Raw genomic sequence first — 14,234 nt, 5'->3', positions numbered from 1 at the left:
AGAGGATAACTGAATGTCAAATGCCATAAGCATGTGCACACATAGCTGCATATACATGTACCCGCACATGTTTACATGTTACTCACACATATATGCAAAAAAAAAAAAAACCCAAACAAAACAAAAACAAAAACAAAAAAAAAAACCCCTCAAAATCAAAACCAACCAACCAAAAACTCACCTCACAACAGCTGTGCATGATGGCTCATGCCTTTAACCTCAGCAGAGACAGAGGCAGACAGGTCTCTATGAGTTTGAAGCCTGCCTGACTGCAAAGCAGGTTCCAGGCCAGCCAAACCTACATAGTGAGACCCTGTCTCAAAAACAAACAAACAAAATCCTACAACAAGAAAGTCAATTAGTGTTGTTTGTATATTCAAAGAGGCACAAGGGAACTTTTGAAACAAATGAAATATTCTGTATTTTGATCATGTGTTGGGGTGTGGTATTACCTAACTGGATCTGTTTGACAAAACTCAGAACTAGTTGCTCACTTCTTCAAGGTGAACATTACTATTGTAATTACAAAACTCCATCAACTCCCTCTAAAGCTACTATTCCGTCTAGGTGCCCCTAGGAGCCCACCTGTCCAGCACACACCACATGTGGCCGTCCATCACTACCACTCCACACTCAAGGTGAAGAGCACCACCCTCCCCACACCCCCTCCCCACATAGCAGCACCAAAAGGCCAAGCTGGAGGCTGATGACTAGGTGAGAGGCCCATGAGGCTTGCCATCAATATGTGAACTATTTTCCACATGTGTAGAGCAAAGCGCCTCATTTCAGTATAGTCTCCTCAGTGGAAGAGAGGAGGAAGCACACTCTCATGGACAGGATTCCCCAAGCAGCCCTTAGCTACACAGGGATCCATGCAGCATCAAGCAAGGACCACACACAGTGGGCAAGTAACCAGAAGTGCCTGCCATTTGCCTGGACGATGCTGAACTAACAGAACAGAGCTGCAGGTGGGTGGATGGGTGATGATTAATGTTTGCCCAGAGTACACATTTCTCCTTTTCTTTTAATTGTTCACCCTAGACCTTGTCCTCTGCCTGGCCTGCTCCTAAAATGAAAACTCTGTAGTGGACCAGTGTCTAAGAACTGACCCATGGCTTCATATGGGGCAGAATGGGGAAGCTGAGGTGACCTAGGCCGGGTCCTCACTAGTTTCCTCCTTGCACAGCCTGCCTGGTCACTGCTTACTTAACACATCAAAGCATATCACTGAGTTTCCAAAGAAAGGCTGAGAGCCACACTGAAAGGACTAGATGGATGGACGGATGGACACACACATGGACGGACACACACACACACACACACACACACACACACAAACTATAGTTAAATCTCTTCAGCTTTCTTTTCTTTCACTGCAGTCTACTCACTTAGCAAGAGGAGCTCAGAGGTCTCTGTCCTGACCTCAGGCCACTGGCTGCTCCCAGAAGTTACAGTTGCCTTCAGGTTTGCTAAACCGGACCCTGGGGAGGGAATTAAAAGGTAGAGCTCACTTGGACTCAGCCTCACACCCGGCTTCCCATGAGGAAGAGGCAGGGCTAGCTTCTTAAATCACACACATTCGCAAACTAGATGTACTATACCCTTATTTGTCTTGTAATTTAGGGTTCTAGCCTGGAATCCAACAGGGGAACGAACTTCTGGTTCTAAACATAGCTCTGAAGCCACGAGGAATCCTGGTTTCTTAAAAGCATCTAACTGTTTGGCAGTCTGGCCGATGTTTGCCCAAGTGTGATCCTAGGGTTTGCTTACAGCTGCTGGCTTTCTAGACTTATGAACATGCCTGTTCTCCACACCAGGCTCTGGGGAGGGCAGAGCGCTGGGTCATGCTTAAGTTGAGGGACAGACAAACACAAGGTCTGAGGCCAAAACAGTAGCCTCGCAGCTGAATGGGATTCTCTGCAACCAAAGATCCCAGCCAGGTCCTAGCCAGCTATACATCTTGTCTCTACATAGGTTCTCACTGCTTAGAAATTGAGTGTATGTCTTTAAAATAGACGGCAAGGGATCCACAGGCCAGATCAACACACTGATGCCAGGCCCTCCCTGCCACATAGACCAGTGTAATCTGTTTTGGGACTAAAGGCAACATGGTGTACCTTTTTATGTCATGATTCCCCTCAGAGAGGCAGGGAATGCCGGTGATTCCATTACATCTGGGCTGCTCTCAGGCCTGCGAGCATGGAGCAAATGATACACAGGCAAAGCACAGAACCCCACTCCGATTGCCCCAGGGCTGAGACAGCTACTCCTGGGTCCACAACCAGCACGGCTCTGCAAAAGTTTCCAAGCATTTCTCACATAGAGTACAGGGATGTCTTCAAAAGAGGGGAGAGCATGCAGAGGTAGGGTTCACCTCTGCTCTCAGGAGAAGTGAGGGGTGAGGGAACAAGATGAAACTGAGAAAGCCAAGCACTTTAAACCAATGGAGGCCTTGAGACAGCAACTGGCCATGCCCATCATATAACCACAAAGTCCCAGGAGGTCCCCAACCTTCATTCCTGGGAGAAGCAACAACAACCAGCCCTTTTGTTGGTGTTCAGGGCATTACTGCCATAGCACAGTAGGAGACACACATTGGTGGCAGCATGGTAAGGTGAAGTCAGGAACACACAAAGGACAGTGAGGTCTAGGTCCTTTAACCTGCTTTACAGGAGCCTCAGAGGAGGCAGGCCCACCCAACTAAAGCCCACTTTCCTGCATAGAGCCCGCTGAGACTTATGTGAGACACATCTCTGGAGCGTCCTCACATGGCTCAGCTCGCCACTGAGCTGAAGACCTGAGTTAGAGCCCTGGGATACACATGGTGAATGAGAGAACTGACTTCTGCAGGTTGACCTCTGACCTCCACATTTAAGTGTGACAGACTACACATACATAACAACTAAGTGTTTGCCAGGCATGATGGAGTCGCTCCCCTTTAATTCCAGCCCTTGAGAAGCAGAGACAAGTAGATCTCTGAATTCAAGGCCAGTCTGGTCTTCATAGGCAATTTCAGGTTAGCCATGGTTACTTAAAGAGACTGTCTTAAACTAAACAAAAAACCAAACAAACAAGAAAAATAACCCAAACCAAAAAAAAAAAAAAAAAAAAATCTTAAAGGTGAACTAATATTTAAGGAAGACAATCAGAATAAAGGTGAGTAGTCAGCCCACAGGAACCTTTTCTTTTAAAAAAGGAAACAATGTAGCCAAGCAGAGACTCCCTCCTGGGAAAGAGTGTTCCCTTGGGACACACAGGGGTCCCAGTTAGGACAGCTTGTGTTCCGGTCAGCACCACAAATATTCTGTAAGGTCCACTACAGCTACACCGGGTTTCCACACAGCAAGTGCCTGGAGGGCAGGGAGGAAGGAGATTAAGAATTGTAATAAAGCCCTAGTGTTGACTATAGTTGGTTTTTAATAAAAGATTAAATTGCTTTGGACTAATTTTAGACTTAGAGAAAAGTTGCAAAATATAGTACATAGAATGCCCATTACTCTATGCCCCCTGTGTTAACATCTTACATAACCACAGCACAGTCACTGAATCAGGAGACCGACACTGGGAAAGACCACTAACCAAAAGTTATGAGTTTCACCAGTTTCTGCAGCTGGTATCCTCCAATCTCCAGCTTAGACAGAATATTATCCAGGATTTGTGTGTGTGTGTGGTATATAGTATTATAGTATGTATGTGTATGTATTGTGTATAGTATGCATGTATGTATGTCTATTGTGTGTATGTGTAATATATATATATTACATACATATTATATATGTGTTATATATATTACATACATATTATATATGTGATATATATATATATATATATATATATATATCAAATGTATGTGTGGTATATGTGCATGTGTGTAGCTGCACACACCGGTGAAGGACAGAGGTCAACACTGGTTGACTTCCTCAGTTACTCTCCACTTTATTTTATTTTTTGAGACAAGGTTTCTCATAGAACCTGAAGCTCACTGACTCAGCTAGCCTGGCCGGCCAGTGAGCTGCCACACATGGCTTCCTACATGAGTGCTGGGGTTCCACACTCAGGTTCTCAGGTTTGTGTGCTGAGGCTTTGCCAGCCGCCCGCTCCCAGGCTCCTTCACCATCTTTTATAATTTATTCAGCCTCCTGCAATCTGTGTCAGCTCCCCAGGCCTCCTTTACCTTTCATGACTGATACTTTCCAACAATACTGGTCAGTTATTTTCTCAATTTGTGTTTGCTTAATATTTCATGAGACTGGATTCAGGTTACACACTTTGACACTGCAGGGCCTGTGCAGCCAGGACTTAATGCTGATGACTCTGTGGGGCACTGTCTACTTTCCAAGTTTCTCCAAAGCAAAGCTATTTCTCCCTCTGTAGTTAATTTGGGGGAACTGGATTTTTCAAAGGGAACGTGCTGCTGTTTTTACAAACTCCATGTGTCAGCCCAGCTTTCTGATGGCTGCAGCTGCCCTACAGATGAGAGGCATCAGATGAAGACGAGCAGCAGAGACGTCTCTGGGAGACTCGGAAGCTTTGGTGACAAAGAAGAACAGTAGCAGTTTATTTATAGATCCACTTGAAGACAGATCATTGTAACTACTGGAGTTGAATTGTAAAACTCTGGGAACAAAGGCTAGACTATTTTAAAGTTTCCTTGCACTTAGTTCAATGGAGAGTGTCAGAGTCACAGACCATACCCCAGGCATCACTCCCAAGCTCAGTTAATTCATATTTTGTACAGCATAAAAGTATGTGAACTAGGCCTGCCAAGACAGATACCCAGGGCTGACTCTAGCCAATCAGCAGAGGCAGCTGGCCTCAGATTAGCTAGAGTCCTTTGCCAGTGCCCCATGCTTCCCAGGGAGGAGGTTGTGTCCCATGGGGTCTCATGGGCTCTCTTTCCTGGAAACTGAAGTTGCAGACAGCAGAGACTATAGTTACATCATCCCTCTCTCCCCTCCCCCTGCAGGCTCCAAAGAAGGCCAGCACATCCTATCCAGTGCCTGGCCCAGGTCACCTAGCAGTAGGCTGCCTATGTAGCTGCCACAGCTCCAGAAAGAGTTGGGTCTTCCTAAGGACAGTGGGTCCAGGACGTCCCCTTGTTCCTGGCCTGACTCTGAACTCTGGGCAGGGTGGGGAGCAGTGTGCAGACCGCAGGATGATACACACAGTCATGCAAGTCTTTATATCCTTACTCAAGTGGACACCCGCCCCTCCCCCTGCCCCAGGCTTAGGAAATTGCTACGTAGCCAAAGATGACTTGAACTTATGATCCTCCTGCCTTTGCTCCCAAAGGCTAGGATTGCAGGCATATATCACCACACCTGTTTTTTAAATTTGGTGTTGGGAATCAAATGCAGTACTCTGCCAACTGAGCCATATCCACACCCACACCCCCAAAATGACATTCTTGCTATAATGTGGGAAAACGTGAGCATGTTCTAGGTATTTGTTATGAAGAAATCATTAATATTGTTGACTGTGACAATAGCCTTACAGTTACATAATCAAGGAAAATCCTTATTTAGCATAAAATGTTGTATCTGGAATTAAAGAAATGCTCTGGGATTCTAAAAAGCGTGGGGAAGATGTAAGGCTGGCGAGTGGGGAACCCAGAGAGGGGTTGGGGTGCTATCTGCTCCACTCCAGTGCTAATCTGAATTATTCTGTCACACAAGGGCTTTTGTTTGTTTTGATGACAAGTGCTGACGCCATGCTGAGAAACCCCAGCAAGAAGCAGAGCCACAGGGTCACCACCACCTTTAGGGTACTAGGGTTTGCAAGCATGGGAGGCAGATGGCTTTGCCCAAGTCTAGAGAATGTCTGCACAAGGCAATGGCACTTTGTAGAGAAAATCTCTGATGGCAGTAACAGTATTCACTGAGCCCACAGCAGTGTCCAGACCTTCAGGGAAACTAACTGTAAGATAATCTCCATGGAAACCATCTATTCTTATTTTTTTCTTTTGCCATGGTAACCAATAAGAACATAAACATAAGTATTATCCAACACCCTTACACCACATGGTCAACACTACTAGCCAATCTGGAAAATATAAAATGCAAAAAGGGGTTTTCCGTTTCAAATGAGAAGAAGTTCTGGAGTCTAGTCCAGACAAGTAGCTTCTACCTCCCTTCGTGGCCTGAGAGCTGCCTGTACCACCCCATGGTATCAGCCGCCAGAGGAGCAAACAAAGCCAGAAAGTTACTTTCTTCATTTAGTCTGGAACCATGAAAAAAAAAAAAATTAACATCTTAAGGAAAGGCCAAAGACAGCCAGGCACTAGGCTCACACTCTCAAGCACACTGCTCAGTGGTCCCAGGCACTAGGCTCACACTCTCAAGCACACTGCTCAGTGGTCCCAGGCACTAGGCTCACACTCTCAAGCACACTGCTCAGTGGTCCCAGGCACTAGGCTCACACTCTCAAGCACACTGCTCAGTGGTCCCAGGCACTAGGCTCACACTCTCAAGCACACTGCTCAGTGGTCCCAGGCACTAGGTTCACACACTCAAGCACACTGCTCAGTGGTCCCAGGCACTAGGCTCACACTCTCAAGCACACTGCTCAGTGGTCCCAGGCACTAGGCTCACACTCTCAAGCACACTGCTCAGTGGTCCCAGGCACTAGGCTCACACTCTCAAGCACACTGCTCAGTGGTCCCAGGCATACGTCCTCCACACCGACTCCCAGGATCCTGTTTCAGCCACACACTGGCCGTTGTGGGGAGAACTGTGACTAACTGATGGTGGGAAAGGGGAGCCTACTCTGGGAAGTAGGCTGCTCTGGGCAGGCGTAGTTGCAAGAATTTCTAGGGCTGGTGAGATAGCTCTGTGAGTCAAGGTGCTTGCTACTAAATTTGATGACCTTTCAAGAGTCACATGGTAGAAAGAGAGAACTCCTGAAAGTTGTCCTCAGACTTCCACTCTTTCACTGCAATGCAACACACATACAATCATGCCATCTGTCTGTCTGTCTGTCTGTCTGTCTATCTAAAAATAAAAAAGGCAGGACATGATGACCTTTAGTACTCAAGAGCTAATACTCAGGAGACAGTCAGGCTGATCTCTGAGTTCAAAGCCAGCCTGGTCTACAGAGTGATTTTCAAGACAGCCAAGCTATGGAGAAAGACCCTGTTTTTTTTTTTTTTTTTTTGTTTTTTTGTTTTTTTGTTTTTGATTTTTTAAAAAGAAAGGAAAGAAGGAAGGAAGGAAGGAAGGAGGGAAGGAGGGAGGGAGGGAAGGAGGGAGGGAAGGAAGGAAGGAAGGAAGGAAGGAAAAGAAAAAAAAGAAAAGAGAAAGAATTTCCAGCCTCCAAACACCTGGGAAGACTACATGAAGGAAAAAACCAATGGCGGAGGGCAGCTCTGCTGGGAACAGGTGTCAGTGCCCCCGAGAGGCAGAGCTAGGCCCAAGCATCTGGGCTTGTTTCTACATGTGGCTTGTTTCTCCCACTTTCAGCTTTCTGGGTTTAAAAAATAGAATAGAACCAAAAGAAGAGAAAAGGACGAGCCTCAAACGCCTGAAAGCCCAGTTCTCATGCACGCTCTGCTCAGCTCCACAAAGATGGCTATATTCTTCTGTGGCCTCTGCTGGCTCTTATGTAGACAGGGGTCTGCAAGTGTGGACTGACAGGGCTGTAGGTGGCTTGTCATCACCATCAGCAAAATGGCAATGCCAGAGCTCAGATGCAGGTGCTCAAGGGCTGTGTGTGTCTTATAGTAAGTAAAGCACGAGGGTTTGGCTACCCCATTGTTGTCTGACTTGGAACCATCTCTCCGCATGTAAAAGTGGAGCTACCGACAGTCCTGGGCCCACATGGAGAAGGAAGATCTCCCAAAGGAGTTAGCAGAACTCAAAAAAGGGTATGTGTGGTTGGATTTACATGCTGGGTGAGTCCTGATACAGGCAGAACTGAATCTGAGGCCTCTGGGCTTCATGCAGATTCAAGAGTCAGCAGGCTCTCTAGAGGATGAAGCTGGTCTAAGTATCCACATCTAAGGGGTGTGAGGTGGGAAACAGAGATAGACAAAAGGAGACACTGAGGACAATGCAGAAAGCAGTGGCTGGAAGTGGAGCTTCAAGAATAAGTTACTAGATTATAGACAGAGCATCTAACAGCAGCCAGGAGGCAAGACGGAAAGACAAGCCTGACATGGCCCATGCCAGGGCAGCATCTTCCTTCCTGACAGTCTCTGCTGGTGAGAAGTTGTAGGTCTGCCTGCCTAGTTCTAAGCCCACTGATGAGTGCTCATAGGTTTAAAAGACCCACAGGGCAGCACTGGAATCTCTTGGAACAACATTGAAGATTCAAACCAGAGCCACATCCCTCCCCTACACTCACTGTCCACTAGAGTGGGATGAGAGAGACAACCTATTCTTCAATTGCTTCTCTCAAACTGTAACTTCTACCAGTCACAGAAATGTCTAAGATTGAAAAGGACCCCTAGTCTAGGACGTCAAACACCATTGGATACATTGTCTTCCAATAGACCAATTTTCAGAGTGGGTCCTGCACTGGCTGCATCAGTGTCTGATGTGTTAGAAGTGGAAACTCTCTAGCAAATCAGACCCCGTGGGGATGCCCGCCCCCAGCAGTTAGGTTCTAACATCCCCATGTGTGCCATGATGCACGACTGAGTTTGAGAACCAGCTGGAGGAGCTTTTGACAATAAATAAATGTCAAATGTTAAAATGACTGCCTTGACTGGGCATGGTGGCCATACACTTTTAATCCCAATAATGGGGAAGCAGCAAGAACTAGACAAATCTCTATAAGTTTGAGGCCAGCAGCCAAGATTTTATAGTGAAAGTCAAAAAAAAAAAAAAAAAAAAAAAAAAAGCCTGTCTTTATCCTGACAGCTAACATGGACTCCTGCAAATGTCACCTTGTGCAAATGCAATCCATCCTTGTAATATTCCCACTTTCATACCAGGAAGGCATCTGAGCAGCCAGATTACCTGTCACCCCCGTCCTGTTCCTGGATCCACAGCACCCCATGTCTGCAGAATAACACTACGTAGCAGTGGTAGGCACTAATGACCACATTTGACCAAAGATGGTAGAAATGCAGACTTCCCAGGCCCCCAAGACAGCAATGCCACCACGGTTCCACATGTGAGTATATACTCATACACACACTGAGTCTGGGTGCTTGTCTTAGGTCTAAGGATGCTGAAGGAGAAAAGGAGAGACACCTTTTGATTCTTCATTCAAGTCTCTCTTGGTTTTGCTGCATCCCACCCCAGGGGCCTGCACTTGACTGGGTCTAGAACCATTCACTAGAATGTCACATGGCCTGAGTCTAGGTTCCTCTTCTGCATGCAGAAGGCATGAATGAATTGTACCAGGAGCCACAGACATGTGCAGGTAAGTCTCAGCATCCCCACTGTTCCTAAGTCATCCCTCAAAACCGTCTGAGATCTGCAAAGCCTCTCAACACCAAACAGAGGAGTGGGGTCCCTCAGGAGAGGGCCTGACTCCCTGTTCCCTACCAAGCTATCACCCACAGAGATGAGGGGCACAGTGGACAAAGCTGGTCATTCAGTGGATGTACAACATACACACATAAAGAGATACAGCGCAAGGACCAGAGATGCCCTGGACCCAGAGGCAGGGGCAGCGCCATATGATGGGGCGATGGGCCCGGTAAAACAAACTCCTTTTTCCAAGCTGTGCAGCTGCTGGGCATCTGATTCGATGGGAGCAGCCAGTCAGCCAAGAATTCCCGTTAATGGTCTTGAGGGGAAAAAAAAAAGAAAAAAAAAAGAAAAAAAAAAAGGCAGAAATGGGGTCAAGTGGAGAAGGGAGAAGTTCCTTTTTAAGACACACAATCTGGGGTTCTTTCTGCTTCTAATACCCTCGGTGACCCTCCTGCTAAGCATGCCTTCGAATTTGAGTTTCCTTTATTTTGTGCTTTGTTTTTTGGGGGCAAGCTCCCCTATAGCTCAGGCTGGCCTCCAATCTTCCTCCTACCATCTTCCAAGGGCTAGAATTACAGGTGTGTGCCATCCATAACCAGCTTGAGCCCTTACTTCTCTCTACAAAAAGCAAATCCCCAGAACAGAAATTTATATTCTGGGAAACAGATTCAACTCAGGAAATCAGATTGCTAATAGTTTGAGTATTTGTAACCCCCATAAACTTTATATGTTAGAATCATAATCCCTGGCATATTTGGAATGAAGTCTTTGGGGGAGGGTAACTGGGTCATGAGGACAGAGCTGCCATGATTAGGATTAGTGTCCTTATAAAAGGGTTTTAGCCAGCACTGTCTACCGCAGTGGGCCTCTGTACCACCACATCCTCACCAGTGCCTCTACAACTGTGAGATATCAGTGTCCTATGGCATTCATATGTTTAAAAGCTACCTAGTCCACAGTATTTTGTAACAGCAGCCAAAGGGCACTGAGATGAAATCCTTGAGGCAGGTGGAAATGGGTCTCCTCTTTGCCTCTTTAGGTGAGGGTCCTGTGGGGAAAAGCTAGGTCTTAAACCCTCCACAAGCACTAAGGACCCTCCAGATCCTCAGAATAGGGCAAGTATCTATGGAATGGAAATCAGATCCCCTTTGCACCCCATATCAGAAGCACATGGCAGAACTCAAAATGAAACACAAGCATAGCAGGTGACTAGAACTTTGCCCTCAGAACTTGAAGCACAAGGCAGAAGAGGTGGGCCAGTAAAAAGAGGCCTCAGGCTAAGAGCAGATATTCTTGGCTGAGCCAACTGCTTCTCTGGGAAAGGTTCTAGCACTAAGTCTCTGAGGTTCCTGGGCATTTTGTCCTAAAGAGTCTTGAGGGTGTGTGTGTGTGTGTGTGTGTGTGTGTGTGTGTGTGTGTGATGTACTATGTGTGGTATATATGTGTGTATGGTATAAGTGTATGTGTGGTGTATGTTTGTCTGGTGTGATGGATGGATGGGTGTGGTGTGTAGGTGTATATGTATGATTTGTTTCCACCCTCCTCACAGGTTTACTTTCTTATCTGCAAGCTCAGAGGACTATTATTTGTTAGTTAAAACAAATAATATATGTTTGGAGGGGTCTAAAACCCTCCCTGTTCTTCACAAGAACCACCTGAGGGAGGAGCCAGCACCTGAAATTATCCCAGTCAGCAACGCATCCACACTCTTGTCCAATGTCCCTCACCCCAGAAAGTTTGAACACTTGATCACTCTGACTGGCTCTCAAAAGACTGAAGAGAGAAAAGAACATTCTTGAAATAGCTATGCCTTGTGAGCACTCACCGTGTGCCAGGAACAGGGCCAAGTGCTGCTCGGCATACCACCAGTGAAATCTCATCAAAGGGGGAGGACCCAGGTTGACAGAAGAGGAACCAAGACCTCAGAGATCCAGCCACTGGCTGGGGTCACAGCTCAAACAAGGCAGGGACAGGATTCAATCACTGGTTGGTCGGAAGCCAGAAGCCAAGGACTTAACCACAGGTAGTTTTTCTCCTTCAAACGTAATCTTGAGAAGTGAGCAAAGAAAAGCCCTCAACCCAGAGATCAAAGTTAATGTCTAACCTGGAGCAGCCAACCTTGAGAGCTCAGGAAGTGGGTTGGTTTTTCCCTCTGTCAGTTTCATTGAATTACCTAGAACATGGTGTTCTTCCTCTCCCACCCCACCTAGTGTAACTTCTCAATTGCATAATGGGCCTCTGACTATGGAAAAAATAAGGGCAGATCCAAATAAATGCATCCTTGTTCATTAAAAGTAGATTTAAAAGCTGGGCATGGTAGTACATGCATTTAATTTCAATATGCAGGCAGAGGCAGGCAGATCTGTAAGTTCAAAGTCAGCCTGTCTACATGGTAAGACCCTGTCCAAAACAAAACAAACAAAAAGTTTAAAAGTACTTCTGCAGTTGGGGTAGAAATCTGTCCTGGGGAAAATTTGGGACAGGCAAAATGCTAACTCTGAAACTAGCCAAGACACCAGGGTCTTTCTGCCTAAGGAACAGACCCTCAAGTCCAGAGAGCAGGAGAGTGGGTAAGAACAGATGGTGGGCGGGGCTGCAGCAAGGAACCTGCTAAGCAAAGTTCCCTGAAACACCAGCACAAGTATCTGCTACAGAGAAGCCCCCTGGGTACCCACCCGCACCTCCAGGAGGCACTCATCTGCCCACAAGTAGTCCTTCCAGCCTTCTTTCAGGGCAGAGCATGGAGATTCCTGCCCACTCTCAGCCCACAGCATGGCCTGGAATCCTTCATGTGCAACCTTCCAAGCAGAGAAAGAGCCCCAGCTACGAGCCCTGAAATCCCTCCTTTGTACAACTCAGCCAAGAACAGAGGGAAAATGGCACCCATTATTCTCATTCTGAATGGCTGGGAAATGGCTTTTGCTTTTCAACATGAAATGTGCCTAAAAATAAGCTGTGAATTTCAACCAGAGGTTGAAAATAGCTCCACAGTGAGCACAGCTCCGCTTGGAGTGAGTTTAAGGACAGCCTTCATTCCAAGATCTGAAAGCTGACACGTCACGTTCAGAGCCGAGGTCACAGGCAGGGGGCTCAAGGGTGAAGGACCTCCACAGGCTCACAAGGTTGTCCTTGCCAGTCTCTGCTCGGGGGTGGGGGGAGCAGTAAGGGGTCCAGGAAAGGTCTGTTCCTCTGGTTTCCAATGGCCACCCTGGAGAAAGCACAAGGTCAGAACTTCCACATGTAGTTGGCCCCATGAACTAACTCCCTGACAACTCCAAATGCCCAGGAGTACACACCTTGTTTCGGTGACTAGGTGACTGGGAGACAGAGATGAAGGAAGGGGCAAAGGACATCAGAGCGGCAGCACAGCTGGGTCAGGACTGGAGAAGTAAACCACCCCAGCCACCCACAGGCCTCTCATTAGGTATTGCCTGAGTCGGAGCCTTTGGGCAGGAGGGCAAGACACAGCCATTCTGAGGAAAGCCCAGTTGCTAAAGGTAACTGCTGACCAACATCTCTAAGAGTGCCTGAATCTGACAGACCAAACAGCATTGCTACCAAATGGACTGAGAGCTGAGAGCGCTGGTCTACGTCTTCTGGTGGGAACCCAAACCTGACCCGGCTGAGCAGGATCCTTGCACAGGCTCCTAAAGCAGCCTACCTCAGTTCCCCTGCACACTCCTCCCACAGTCTACCTCAGCCCTGCACACTCCTCCCACAGTCTACCTCAGCCCTGCACACTCCTCCCACAGTCTACCTCAGCCCTGCACACTCCTCCCACAGTCTACCTCAGCCCTGCACACTCCTCCCACAGTCTACCTCAGCCCTGCACACTCCTCCCAGTCTACCTCAGCCCTGCACACTCCTCCCACAGTCTACCTCAGCCCTGCACACTCCTCCCACAGTCTACCTCAGCCCTGCACACTCCTCCCACAGTCTACCTCAGCCCTGCACACTCCTCCCACAGTCTACCTCAGCCCTGCACACTCCTCCCACAGTCTACCTCAGCCCTGCACACTCCTCCCAGTCTACCTCAGCCCTGCACACTCCTCCCACAGTCTACCTCAGCCCTGCACACTCCTCCCACAGTCTACCTCAGCCCTGCACACTCCTCCCACAGTCTACCTCAGCCCTGCACACTCCTCCCAGTCTACCTCAGTCCTGTACACCCCTCCCACAGCCTACCTCAGCCCTGCACACTCCTCCCACAGTCTACCTCAGCCCTGCACACCCCTCCCACAGCCTACCTCAGCCCTGCACACCCCTCCCACAGCCTACCTCAGCCCCCCTGCAGACCCCTCCCACAGCCTACCTCAGCCTTGCACACTCCTCCCACAGCCTCACCCCATGCCTTCCAACCGCTTTCTTTCTGGGCTCCTCCTCAACAAGGAGGTTTTGCAGTAATTCTCAATGGTGACACCTGACAATAGCTGGAGACATTTCTGGTCATCACAACTGGGAGCAAGATGCTATCGGCATCTATTAGGTAAAGGCCAAGGATGCTAAAGATGTCATGGTGCATGGGACTGCACTCAAAGAATATTTGCCTCAAATGCAAACTGCTGAGGCTGAGCAACCCAGAGTTACTGGAGAGACGGGATGTGGGCAGAGATGAAGCATGGGAGCTTGTCCGAGCTCGTTCACAGGACAAAGCAGTGCTCCTGGGCTCCCCTGAGGAACTGAGCTCTCTGGCCATACAGGGGATCTGAGTGTCAGGAAAGAAACTAACCAGGTCCCTTCCTACCTAAGGAGAGAACCTAGCCATCACAGTTTTGCAAAAACTTGGCTGTTTCCAGCACAGGAGAATGAAAAAAC

General features: G+C 47.8%; 1 protein-coding gene across 3 annotated transcripts in view; it reads right to left on the bottom strand.

Moving 5' to 3' along the window:
* Nucleotides 1-14,234, bottom strand: part of Poc1a (POC1 centriolar protein A) — a 72,732-nt gene that overhangs the window by 27,585 nt on the left and 30,913 nt on the right. Inside the window, exon 10 of one of the 3 annotated variants that reach the window (XR_013105734.1) lies at nt 1,389-1,481. The exons of the other annotated variants lie outside the window; for them this stretch is intronic. The gene's annotated coding sequence lies outside the window, so the exon portion shown is untranslated. The remainder of the gene's footprint in view (nt 1-1,388; nt 1,482-14,234) is intronic. 3 annotated transcript variants of the gene reach the window in all.

The sequence above is a fragment of the Arvicanthis niloticus genome, chromosome 21 (genome assembly GCF_011762505.2).
Source record: "Arvicanthis niloticus isolate mArvNil1 chromosome 21, mArvNil1.pat.X, whole genome shotgun sequence".
Taxonomy (NCBI): Eukaryota; Metazoa; Chordata; class Mammalia; order Rodentia; family Muridae; genus Arvicanthis; species Arvicanthis niloticus.
This window is presented reverse-complemented; position numbering and strand designations above follow the sequence as displayed.